The sequence below is a fragment of the Mesoplodon bidens genome (genome assembly GCF_964165515.1).
Source record: "Mesoplodon bidens genome assembly, chromosome: 2".
NCBI classification, from domain to species: Eukaryota; Metazoa; Chordata; class Mammalia; order Artiodactyla; family Ziphiidae; genus Mesoplodon; species Mesoplodon bidens.
The window spans coordinates 156827209-156841235 of record NC_138177.1 but is presented as its reverse complement, the minus strand read 5'-3'; positions in this window follow the sequence as shown (position 1 = coordinate 156841235).

The window sequence follows — 14027 nt, the reverse complement described above, 5'->3', positions numbered from 1 at the left end:
GGACGTGGTGGGTATTCCTGGTGACACGCTGACTCCTCCATGTCCTCCTTTGAAAAGTTTCAGTAAACAAATGTGAGGTTGGTTACCAATTATTTCTACCATTTTTCATACAATGGAGCTAACAGCTGGCTGAGCTGCAATATATCAATTGTGTAAGTTTCAAGGACATTTTCATGTTTCAATCTCCTTATATATTTCTAGTTGACCAAACTTGTTCAAATTACCATTAACTGCAAACCCATCACCTGGCTCACTGGGCAGGAAAGCAGTGGCTTGGGTTCAACTCCTCGAGGGCCCTGGAGGGAAGAGGGGAGAGGTGTGGGGCTGGCAAGGGGTGGAAAGGACCTGCTGTTAAAAGTCAATCAGTTTCTGGGATTCCCTGATGGTCCAGTGGTTAGGGCTCCACACTTCCACTGCAGGGAGCACAGGTTCGATCCCTAGTCGGGGAACTAAGATCCTATATGCCATGTGCCATGGCCAAAAGAAAAAAAAAAGAGGGGAAAAATTGTCAAAGCTTCTTTAATCTGTAGACCTCATTCCTTATTTTCCACCTGGGCCTCTAACCACTTTCCATCCGACTTTTGTATCTGGTTAGATTCTTCTCTCAAGGGACCTTAAGGCCATTTCCTGCTACATTTCCACCCAAACCAATCGCTGATAGAACCTCTCCTTAACTACAGTCATACTTCAGATTCAAAGCCATGCAGTAGACACAGGGAAGGAGAGAGGCTGAGAGAGCGGGGGCTCTACTAGGGAAAGTTATAATCCAGTGGGAGTCAGAGGAGAAGGGAAACACTAAAAGCATTTTAGGGCTGCAACAAAAAGTTGCTCATCACTCTGTTCCTAGTACCTGGCACAGAGGCTGGCACATAGTAGGGACTATACAATATTTCTTGAATAAATGAATGAGTACATATAATATAAAGACCATGCGTAGGCTTGGGACCAGATAACTGGCTTCATAGCCTAGTTCTACCATTTTGTGATCTTGAGCCAATCACCCCCCTGAATGGCAGTTTCTTCATCTTTAACACAAGCAGAGCATTCAGAGTGAAAAGGTGTCACATGAACCCTCCCCTGGAACCCCGCAATTTTTCAGAGGGAGAGAAGATCTTCTAACTGTCAATAACATGTAAGAACTGCCCAAAGTACACAGAGGAGCCACGTCAATCGTGAAACAGAAGTCACAGTTCTGTTTATTTTGCGATGATGTAAACTTCACAATTCTTCCTTCCAGATAAAAAACATCAATCTTCTACGGCCACATCCAAGAAATCTGTAAACCTCAGACATTGTAGCTCCACCCTGCCTAAGGTCTATGAGATAGAGACAATGCCAGTGGAGTCTTCGTGACTGTCAGCGCAGCTGTGGGCGGGTGCTCCCTTCCCTGCAAACAAGGAGGGGGCATTCAGGGAAATGCAGCTCACAGGTGATAGGGGAAAAGCTTCCTGGGGGAGGAGGCATATGAAGTGAGCCCAGGGAAGCAGACAGGATTTGACGACAAGGGTAAGCAGTTGGGTGATCTTCCTTGGTGTTGGGCCAGTGAGAACTGGGGATAGTTGTTGGAGTCTGTCCTGTCAGCCTCAGCTCAGCCTGGCTTTGAGAATAAAAACAACACCAATAATAACAGTAGTCAATTTATTGAGCATAAACTATGTGCCAGGCACCATGCTAATTACTTACATGCAGGATCTCATTTAATCTTTATGACTTTCTGACAAAATAGATATAATTATATTCTGAGATGGCTCCCAATGATCCCTGTCTCCCAGTATTCATTCCCTTGCATAATAATCTCCCTGCCTTGAGTGTGTAGCAACTTGCTTCTAATGAATAGAATAGGGTAAACATGTTGGCATGTCTGAGACTCGGTTATTAAAGGCTGAGACTTCTGTCTCATTTGCACTCTCTCTGGCTCTTTGTGATGAAGCAAGCTGGAAAGGCCCATGTGGCAAGACACTGAAGTCAGTCTCCAGCCAGCCACCAACGGGGAACTGAGACCCTCAGTCCAACAGCCCTTGAGGAACTGAGTCTTGCCAACAACCCGTGCATGAGTTAGGAAGTGAGTTCTTCCCCAGCACAGCCTTCAGATGAAACTACAGCCCAGTAATACCTTGACTACAGCCTGTGGGAGACCCTGAGAAGAGGACTCAGCTAAGTCATGCCCAGATTCCTGATCCACAGAAACTGCAAGATAATAAATGTGTATTGTTTTCAGCTACTAAATTTAGGGAGATATTTGTTACACAGCAACAGATAACTAATACAATTATTATTCCCACTTTATAGATGAGGGAACCAAGGCTCAGAGAGATCACCAAGTTTGCCTGGGCCACACAGTGAGTAAGTGGAGTACTCCAGATTAGAACCGAAGTTGATCTGACCTCAAAACCTGAGTTCTTATCCACCAAGCACTCCTGCCTCCTCTCTAGGCCCCAATAAGGCAGAAGGCAAGTGGCCTTCCTGACACAGGTTCCATCATCCCCACATCCACCTGTCCAAGGCTCTCCTGTTCAGGGATTTGGCTTTATTGGGTTTTGAGGCTCCAGTCACTTCTTGGTGAGACCCAGTTGAGGCACATTGATCCCATGACTTCTGGGGCTACCTTAGATGGACACCCTGACTCTGACCCTGGAGAAGGGGATCATGCACAAGAAACAATGGCAAAGAAGAGGCGAAGGAAGGAGGTGTTGGCAGTGGTGCGAGAGCCAAAGGCCATGTCCTTTTTAAAGCAGCCCCATCACTTTCCTCAGCAACCCCACCCCTCACTCCCAAGCATACCCTGGTACCCACTCCACTCACCTTCCCTACCCCCACCCTAATCCGCAGTTCCTCAAGGCCCTCAGAGCCATCTCAGCCCCCACTGCCGCCCACCTATGCCAGATTGCTGATTGCTAAGGTCTGAGCAGGTGAGGACCACATTTGCCTGGTTCTTGGCTCTTCCCCAGGGCCCAGCACAGAGGAGCTGGACCAGTGGAGTCCTATGCTGGTCAAGAACCCACAGAGCTGGAGTCGGCCAGACTTGGTTCCAGTCCCTGCTCCACCATTTATGCTCTGTGTGACCTTGAGCAACCTCATCAGCCTCAGTTTTCTCATCTACAAAATGGAAACAATAACAAAAATAATAAAGTTCTTAATCTAGTGCCTGCTACGCTATCAACACTTAACAAATGTTACCCATTAATACCATTGCCATTAAATTATTTTCTTATTTGTAAAATTGGAATAGCTCCATATTTCATGGAACTATTTGTAGGCTATAAAACCATGATTGCATAGACCACTAAGAAAGAAGAATACTATCACTTTTAACCCCATCAATCACGTTTCCCATTTCTAAGAGTACAAATCAGAATCAATGAAACACAGAAAGAGCGTGCACCACCCAGAGCTGTGTGGGGACCAGATAGGTTAATAATGGGATAATAGCAAGGTGCTCAATAAATGTTTATTGACTAAATGGAGGCTGGACTCCCACCCAGGACCCAAGACTCCCAGTCCAGTGCTCTTCTGCCCTGCAGTCTCCCCAACACTGCCCCTCTGCAGTACCCACGAGGCAACAGGACTGAAGGCAAGGAGGTGGCTTCCATCAGCCCCCTTGCTGCACAATCTCTCGGTTCCAAGACCCCCAGCCCTGCAGAGCTGCCATTCTGCTTACAGCCAAGGGGAGCCTCGCTCTGACCACCCTGGAGGGCCCTCCTCCCCTTGCAGCCATAGCCCCAGGCAGCAGCCTGGTGGCCAGCCCACCACGCCGTGGGACAGCACACAGGACTCCATGCCTGAAGAGCTGCATCCCCATCCTGGCTCCCTCCTCCTGGGATTGCCCTCCCTGTGACTCAGCTTCCTCATCTGCAGAATGGGGATGATGGTTCCTCCTTCTCAGACTGCTCTGAGAAGCCTGTGGGACAGCGTCCGTGAAAACCCTCCACTTGCTCAGACGAGTTTGTTTCACCAGAATGAAGTCCCCTAGACCTTTCTATTGCCCATCTGACCTCCTTCTAAGCCTAAGAAAGTTCAGCATCTTGTCCTTCCCAGGGGCTGTCAACCTCCCAAGGCCAGTGTCTGCTTGGCACTCAGAGCCAGGAAATGGGGCATCAGACAGAGGCCTTTCCTTACAGACCACCAGAAGCTAGGATTGCACTGGCCCCTCCTGATGCTTCCTTAGAAAGTTCTTCCCAAGATCTGCCCTGCATCCTTTGGGCATCAGGAGTCCAGGCCCCAGGCTGAACAAGTCCCAGTAATTAAAGGCAGCTGGATCACTCTCCCCTGCCCCTGAGATGTCTGGGTGAGGGGAGTGACTAAGGGAGAGGGACAGATAAATGGCGGCCCAGCCTCCAATTTACAGCTGCGCATCCCTTGGGCAGGACAGGCCTTCACAAAGCTCATAATTTGTCCAATTTTCAGAAATAGGAGTCCAGGCTTCTCTGTGTCCGTGTCTCTCTCCCAAGCACCTCTGTCTAGGAGTATCTGTCCCTCCCTGCCACCTCCCACCCTGGTGACCAGGACTGAGATCGCCTAGTGATGGGCCACTGAGGCAGAGTGAGCTCAGGCATCCCACCCCAGCCCAGAGAGTCTGGCTCACCAAGGACCAGCTCACAGCAGCTGCTGGGGGAGAGCACTACCCCCTCTCTCAGGCATGATGAGCTCCTTATCTCTCTCTGCAAATTAGGAGCTCTTCATGGTAATCTAGCCCTGCTCCAAGCCTCGGCAGACTCTCCAAGATAAAAGAGATGGATCTGAGTCATCGAACATTTACGTTCCCCCATCACCCCATCCCTCCAGCAGTCACGCCTATGAAAGGGGGTTGGATGATGCTGCATGTCGTCTGAGCCTTCCCCTGAGTCCAGGCACCCAGAAGTCCATGACCAGCCTCCCCATGGGTCATATGGGGGCCGCCCCTGAACAGGGCTCACACCCTAGAGAATGCACCATAATATTAACACCCACCATTTATGGAGACTTCAGATGGTCTAGGCACTGGGCCATGAATAACCTCATACAAGCCTCAGGACAGCCCTGTGAGGTGGGAGCTTTAGTCCCATGCTTTAGACAAAAGGCCGAGAGGTACAGTGCCTCGGCCAGGGTCGCAGTGCTGGCCAGTGGCAGGAATGCACTGCAAATCCACCCCCAGCTAACCCCGCTGCTAACGTTCCTGGGGAGAGTCAGTGGATGTCACTGCAGCTGGACACATATACTCCCAGAATACACCCACTCACATACTCATGTGTCCGGGACTCAAAGTCTGATTTTTTTTTTCCCCTCAAATGGATCCAGAAGGAATAAGAGACAGACTGCAAACTACAGCCCCAAACTATAAGGCGGAAGATCAATTTGTAATGGAGGAAGCCACGATCTGATCTCCCGCAGGTGCCTGGGAGGACCGCGCAGCCAAGCACGAGGCACCAGCAGCCACTGCAGAGCGTCGCTCTGCCTGCTGCACTGGCTCCCTGCTCAGGAGGCAGGACCCGCAGAGCCCTGCACTGTTTCCAGATTGCTGCTGCCAACAGGTTCCTGCTTCCGTTTCTCTCTTCCTGGCGGTGGCTCCCTCACAGATGCTAAATTCCAAATGCAGCGAAAAATAAATATTTTAAGACTCTGTGGCCTGAGTCACTAGAGTTGGTGGCAGCTAATGCTTTGCAGCTGGCCCTGCCCACGGGCTTCTTAGCATGCAATTATGATGCAAAATAACACCCCTTAAAAGCTCCCCTCCAGGTTTCTTTGCTTCTCCCTTCAAGGCCCTAGTGGATTAAGAAGATTCAGGAACAGTGGGGAGGGCTTCTCCAAACACCTTTATTGGCAAGAGTTCTAGGCTGGGCGCATGGGCTTAGCTCAGAGCCAGTTTAGGATTGGGACTCTAGTCCTCAGCTGTCCCCTCCTCCTGGCTCCCTGCAAGCCACCTCTATACCAGAGTACACACAAGATTGAAAAAGTAAACCAGACTGTATTCCTAATTAGAACCCTTCAGTGATGCCCTATTGACCTTAGCTTATACTCCAAACCATTGACAGTGACCTCCAAACCAGACCACTTGATCTTCTCCCTCCCACCCCTGAATCTGATCTTATCTCCCTCTACTCATCCTCTCTAGCCACAAGGGCCTCTTTCAATTCCCCAGAACAAGCCAAGATTTTTTTCCTGCCTCAGGGCCTTTGCACTTGCTGTTCTACTTTCTCCTGATCTGTGCATGGCTGGCTTCCACTTAACCTTAAATATCACCTCTTCAAAGAAGCCCTTTTAGACCACCCCAAGTAATAAGAACTTACGATGGGCCAACACTGCACCAGGTACTTTATAACAACCCAGGGAGTAAGAAAACTGAGGCATGAACTGTTAACTTGTCCAGGGCCAAATAGGATTTGAACCCAGCTATTCTAGCTTCAGAGTCTGGGTCCGTAACCATTGTGCTCTATACTATCTCTGACTAAAGTGGCTTCTTCCCCTCTATCTTTATTTGGTTATCTTGTGTGTCACCCCAGTTGGATGTCACTAGTCCATGAAAACAAGAGCCTCTTCTATCTTATTCTCTCCTGTTTCCCCAGGACCACAGCAGTACCTGGCCAAGGTGGTTACTTAATACATATCTATTGAATGAATGAATAACCAACGAATGAATGAATAAAGTGTTCCAGTTGACTCCACCTCCTCCTGCCCTTTCTCTGGAGGGCTTTGGAGTCAGGCAAATGACACAGGCAAACAGAGCCTTGGCCGCTGCATGGCATATGGGTAGGTCTTCAAAGCCTGGGCACTAAAGTGACTCCTTGGGAAAAGACAGGTTAGCATTTGTAGCAGTTTCCCTAATCTAGATATTCTCTTGCTGCAGCTGGTTCCCAAAGTACAAGGGAGACAAAATAGCAAGTAGAGTTTGTAGTTCCTGAATTGTGATGGGCAGCAGGGAACAGGTAAGACAAAAACGCAGAGGGAGCACCACACGTGCTAAAGAGAATGTACCAACAGGCCATGGAACAAGGAAACTGCAGAGATCTCTGAGTCCGTACAGGGGCAGGAGGGAAGAAGGAGGGGGCCCCACTTAGCACATGCCTTAGGACTGTTGTGGAACAAAATTGTCACCCATTAGGACTGTTACATGATAAGAACATGTGTGAGGGCAAAGCTCTGGCGTCCGTAGGTGACCATGATATAAACATGGGCCAGCAGAGTGAGGTGACTGCTGAAGAAATTTCATTCACTCATAGGCTATATCAAAAGGAGTATGAGGTACAGATTAAAGGTCATTGCCTCCCTGCACCTGCTCTGGCCAGACTTCCCTGGAATGTTGCATTCGGTTCTCACTACACTTCAGGGCGGAAGTTACCAACTTTGAATGTCCACAGGATATAGCCCCAGGCCCACTGAAGGAACTGTGGTCACCCACCCAGGAGGAGGTAAACACAGAAGACCTTGACCTTTGTTTGCAATCCCTGAAGGCTACCTGGAGGTGGAGCTCAACCTGGCAGAGAAAAGAGGATTGGAGTTATGGGATTTGTATAGTAAAGGAACCTCACCCTATGGGTAGTAACATTCCTGCCCTTAGCAGGGTTCAAGACACTTTTGTTTGTGGGTAGTGGCAGAGGGGATGGTGGGTCTATGAAGGTTTAGCCTGAAGACAGGAGCCTTGGAACTCAGAGTGTGTCCACAGGCCAGTAGCATCTTATTGCCTGGGAGCTTGTTAGAAATGGAGAATCTCAGCCCCCAGCCCTGCAAAATCAGAATCTCTGTTTTAACAAGATCCTTGGTGAGAGGCACTGGGTTAGAGGGCTGGGAGGAGGAGTGAGGGCTGTGGAAAAGAGAGTGGCTCGGTCACCTGTTTGGAGGACACCAGCTGAGCACCTCCCTTCTGTCGGGTCCCAGCAGCCCCCCTGGAGGGTGGTCCAGTCTGCGGAGGAGAAAAGAAGGAGCCCCAGAGTGCTGAGATCAGGGCGGTACAATGCAGGTGGTCAGCTCCGGGGCAGGGGGAGATGGGGGCAGCTACCAGAAAAGGCTTGAAAATAACAGGCGACCTTGCTCAAGGTCACAGAGCAAAGATGTAACAGACACAGAACTCCAGGGTGCCTGGCCCCCAGCTCACCTGGTTGTGCTGTGTGTGTGTGAGTGTGAGCTGTGTGTGTGTCTGTGTGTGCATGGTTGGCGAGTCCGCTGGGTGTGAGTGTGTGTGTCTGTGTGTGAGTGTTCACATCTGTGAGCTGGGACATCTGTGCTCCTGCGTCTGTGTGTGAGTTGCGTGTAAACGGGTGGGGGTGGGGAGTGGCCGTGTGTCTGTGAGTGTCTGGGTGCAGGAGAGTTTCCGCAGGCCAACGCCCAGCCCTGCTGACCAGCACCCCGCCATCCACGGCCCTTCGGCCACGTACAGCAGGGTCTCCCGCCTTGCAGTTCACACAGCCCCAGCCTGAGCTGGCTGCTATGGCTGGCCCTGGGGAAGCAGGGTCCTCTGGGGCTGTCAGCTGTCAGGCTGGGGGCCAGGACACCAGGGTCCTTATTCCTGACTAACTGCCCTCTGTCCATGTGGCCTCAGTTAGTTCACAGGACATCTCTGTTCCTCAGCTTCCACTCCTAAGTGAAAGTAGACAGGAGCCACTGTGGCTGTCCTTTCCATCCCCTCCCACCGCCACTGCAGCCCCACCACGGGGGAGGGCTCGCTAGCAAAAGCAACCAGTCCCCAGGTCCCACTCTGGTGCAAGAGAGCCCTCAGCACCTCTGCCCTTCGGCTTCTAGCTCAGAGTCCTGACCCAGCTTCATCCCCGTGTGCCTGGCCTCTGACTCAGTTTATCCTAAAAACCCTCTCCCTTCCCCATCTCACCCCATACGAGCCATCCAGGCTTGGACGTGTGACAAGAGCTCCTCAGATGAGCTTGACCAGGAAGGTGCCTCCACCCAAACAGATAGCCTGGGTTCAGGGTTCCAGCCAAATCAGGGATGGGGAGGTGAGCTAGGGGGCAATGGGACAGCACCTCTTTCTATCTCCAGAATGTGGACTCTGGATTCCAGAAGATCATCTCTACTTCTTACCTTGGTCAAGCACTCACGCTCTCCAAGAGTTTACATTTACATCTGTAAAATGGGTATGTGATACCAACTTCCAGCATCATGCACAGACTCTGTGCCAGTGAGTCAGCGGGGTCTTCTCTGATGCTACCTAGGTAGAGGATGAGCCTGAGGGTCAGGATGGGTCAGGAGAGGAAGGGTCAAGACCAGATGTGGGTGAGATAGCCCGGGAAATGCCCAGTGCTGTTGGGCAGTTGGCCCTTGTGGGTCCACGAAGGCTGCTAGTGGGAGTCAAGAGTCAAGAGGTGTTGCTCATGGATCTGGGATTCCAGAGCCTCAGCTCCCCTGGGGGGACAGGGGTCCCCAGGGAGACACGGGTCAGGAGCCACAGAGCTCCGGCCAGCACCTTGGGTAGAGTCTGGGGGCAGCAGCTGGTTAAAAGGGAAAAAAAGAGGATGGGCAAGTTCAGGGGCAGAATCTAAAGGCCTCTCCCAGCTGAGGTCCTGTCAGCCTTCTCTTCATGTGTGCCAGGTGGCCCTCAGGGACAGCTCACAGCCCAGAGTGGTCAGACTATGAAAATGTCACTCAGAGACATCAGGATTGGTGACCCACACGGTCCGCTGCCCATAGGTCTCTGAGAGGGCCAAGGGTGGGCATAAGACTGAGTGGCCTCAACAGCCCAGGAGCCAGCCCCTGGGGCCCCCTTGGGGGTGAGAGTGAGGTGCTCGGGAAGTCAGCTCTGAGTCTCACAAGCTGCACAGCACTGGGCGTGTGACTTGTCTCTTCCGAGCTGCATTGCCCCATCTGGCAGAGGGGGTCCTAAGCCAGCTTTCCGGGGCCACTCGGGTGACGAAATGACATGATGAACAGCAAGTGCTTTGCAAAATCTCCAGTGCTCCGGGCATGCTCAGGGTCTACCTAGCATCCCTCAGCAGTCCCTTTATTCTTCTTCCATGGCACATATCACAGTTTGCTAGTGTATATTTATTTGTATGGTTAGTAAATATGCTGACCTTGTAGCCAAGCAGCCCAGGTTCAGAAGCCAGTTCTACTACTTCTTAGCTGGTCTAGGGCCAGTCATTTAACCTTGAGGTGCCTCTATTTTCCCATCTGTAAAATGGGGAGAACAGGAGAACCACCAAAGGGCTGCAGTGAGGATTAAATGAGGGAATAAGAGCTCCATCAGCATTGGCTACAATCATTCCTGCCAGTATTGTAATTAAAATTGCCCACCTCCTCCCACCATGCACACATGCCCACGCACATGCACGCATACACATGTACACACACACACACATGCACACTCACACACACATGCACATGCACACTCACACACTGGGCAGTAAGTAAGAGTGGGCAAGCAGTCTGCTTGGCTCACCGAGGTAGCTCAGAGCCTTATACCCAGCACTTTCCCAATAAACACTTGTTGGCTGAGAGACAGGTAAATATTTGAGTTCGGCAGCTCAGCGAGCTCAACTTGACTCTGCTTCATGCCCCTCCTCAAAGCTCGGGCTCCTGACTATGGCTGCTCCCCCTCACCTCCCCCCGCTCCAGCCTCTGCTGTGTCTTACAGGGAAATAAGGGTGAACTTCAGCACAAAGCAGAATCTGGACTTTCCCCTCCCTCGGTGTGTGACCCTGAACAGCTCCTTTTGTAGCTCTCTGAGCCTCAGTTTCGTTGGTTGCACAATGAGGGTAATTACCTTCATTCACCAGCACATGGGCTGGAACAAAATAGGCCCCAGTACAAATGAACTTATCTACAAAACAGAAATAGAGTTACAGATGTAGAAAACAAACTTATAGTTACCAAGGGGTAAGGGGGGTGGGGGGATAAATTGGGAGATTGGGATGGACATATACACAGTACTATGTATAAAATAGACAACTAATAAGGACCTACTGTATAGCACAGGGAACTCTACTCAATACTCTGTAATGGCCTATATGGGAAAAGACTCTTAAAAAGAGTGGATATATGAATATGTATAACTGATTCACTTTGCTGTACACCTGAAACTAACACAACATTGTAAATCAACTATACTCCAAAAAAAAATTTTTTTTTAAATTAGGCCCCAAAACTATTCCCAGGCACGTTGCCTCTCCCAATCCCACCCCTACTGGATTTCACCTCTTCCTGACTCAGATCTGACCACAGCCCCTCCCAAGGCCATTTCCCTACTCTTGACCCCAAGGTCAAGGCCAGGGTCCACATCTTTTCTACTCAACTCCTGCTCCAACTGGATGATGCTCCTCAATAATCCCAGCCTCCAAGCTGCCTTGAAAACAAAGATTGTGGCTCCTGCATCTTGTCTCTTCCCAGACCCTTCATCCCTTTCTCAGCACCCAGGAGACTCATCTAAGATGGGCTGGTGCCTGTGGCATGCACTTAAGTTTGGGTACACTTCAGTGCATGCACAGGGGAACATAGACTGATGTGTGAACACCCACAATAAGGACAAAGGTTCACACACGTGGCTACCTACACATGCACTCAGATTTGCCAGATGTGCACACACACAAAGTGTGGATTGAGATGGGCCACACCATCCAAGAATGCAGCTGAGTGACCCAGGTAAATAGGTCTCCATCAGGGAAGATCACCAATGCCCCCACCTTCCCCTCATTCTCAAGAAGAATCCAGAAAAGCAATGTAGCAACAAAGGCTTCAAGGCTGGAGGTGGGCCAGGCATACCAGTCTTTCTTTTAATGGGAGGCACAGCCAGTCTTTCTGGACCCCAGGCCGAGGCCACCATGTTCTCAGAACATCAGGGGCGCCAAGCCTCACCCCCCGAAAGAAGCTGCCTCTCTCACAGCAAGAGGAGCTGCCTGGGGGCCTGCTCCCCGCCCCCACCCCGGCAATGTGTGTTGCCCCCTGGAGTCTTCCTCAGCATCTCCAGACCCCACTGGCTTCCCAGCCCCACCTCCAGCTCCCCTCTGTCTCCCACGCTTGGGGGTGGGGGACAGGGATTGGGCAGAGCGGGGGTGGGGGGTGACTAGGAGCCGAAAGAGAGACAAGACAAGGGAGGAGGCCCGGGCTGGGCACTGCTAGGCTGGGGCGGCAGAGCTGGGCTCCAGCTCCAGGTGGGTCAATAGCTCAAGTGCCTCAGGCATGTCCCTTCCCTCCTCTGGCCTCAGTTTCCCCACCTGTAAAAGGACAAACATTCACACACGTGTCTGTGTGACTACACACACTCACAGCCATTTCTCTAGCTGTGGGTGTCCAGGGCTAGGACCTCATGGGGAGTGATGGGAGGTCTTCTAACCAGGAAGTGGCCGCCCAAGGCTGGGCCAAGGTGGAAACCGCTGCTCAGCCTGTCTCCTCCACCAGAGCCCAGAAGCTGGCCCTGCCCTGGGGTCGAATCCCAGCTCCTCCAGTCTCTCACTGTGGGACTTGGAGCAGGCACTCCATCTTTTTTCCTCCATACAACGGATGCAGACAAAACACTTGGCACGGTTCCTGGGTCACAGCGGGTCCCCAGTGGATGCTAACTGTGATTAGCTACTATTGCCTGCCCAAGAGGACGAGAGATGGCTTCACCGGGGACCAGACACTCCACATGTGCTTCTCTTGTGCTCCATTTTAACTGAATGGAATCTGCCGGAAGCTGAGTGGGGGGACAACTATTTCTCTGAATTGGAAGAATTTGGGTCACACAGTGGAAACCCTGGCAACCAGCTCCAAAGGATGGGGGTGTGGGAGCGCCTGTCTGCCACATCCCAACAGCCTCCATGGTGGTCGCCTAGACAGCAGGATGAGCACACCCCCAGCCCAGGCCCCAGCACCCTGCTGGAGGCCGGCCCGAGCTGTCTCCCCTACCTCCACCAAGGAAGGGGTGGCCCTCGGGATGGGGACTTGACCCACTGCCAGCATCTCTTCACATTTATACTGTGCAGCTCACAAAGCCCCTCCCCCACCCAAGTCGAGGCCAAAGGGTACTCCCCCATCCTGGATACTGGGACCCACAGTGCTGCAGCTGCACCCACAGTCCCTGAATCCCCACCACCATTCTCCAGGATCTGCCACGGGCTCCCTGATTGCTAATTTAGACTTTCCTGCCATCCCACGCAGGGGAATCAGGGGAAATCAAATTACCGAGTTATTCACTCTTTTTGTGCAGCTGATGGGCTGATTAGCTGTCAATCACAGCCCACATTAACATCTGACACTGTGTGCATAACAATTACCAGTCACATTAAGGAAATCTTTCCCTTTCTCTCTAAAGGGAGAGGGGAGGGGAGAGACAGGAGAGAGAGAGGAGGAGGTAGGAGGCCCTGAAGAGAGGAGGGAATTCAATCAGCATAATTAGCTCAATCAGAGAACATCACTGCACCAGCTGAGCAGAGCTGCCGCCACTGCCAAAGGCCCCCAGATGCCCAGCTGCTCCGGAGCCTCTGCCCACCCACCCTGCCCTGCAGTCAGTGCCTGGTCTCTCCCCGCAGCCACAGCTCTGGCCAAGGCAGGCCACCCTTCCTGTCAGTAAGCCACTTGGCCCCACCCACAGGTGCTCCCTGCTCCAATCAGGTAGGCCTGTTCCTGCCTGCTTCTCTGGGATTGGCTCTGACTGAAGAAGGGGACCGACTATAAGACTCCAAGGGCTGGGGCTTCCCTGGTGGCGCAGTGGTTGAGAGTCCGCCTGCCGATGCAGCGGACATGGGTTCGTGCCCCGGTCCGGGAGGATCCCACGTGCCGCTGAGCGGCTGGGCCCGTGAGCCATGGCCGCTGAGCCTGCGCGTCCGGAGCCTGCGCTCCTCAATGGGGGAGGCCACAATGGTGAGAGGCCCGCGTACTGCAAAAAACAACAAACAAACAAACAAACAAAAAAGACTCCAAGGGTGAGGCAGAGTTGGGAGTTGAGGGTGAGGTGGATAGATGGAAGGGGTCGCCACCGGTTGGAATGCAAATTTATGGCTATTTTGTGGAAGAGACTTCCCTACATTTTGTAAACCATCCTGCTGTTCTTCCTGCTCCTTCCCTAGAGCCCCCATCTGCGCCCTCTGGCCCTCAGCAATCCTGAATTGTCTGACCTTCTCCAGGCTGAACTG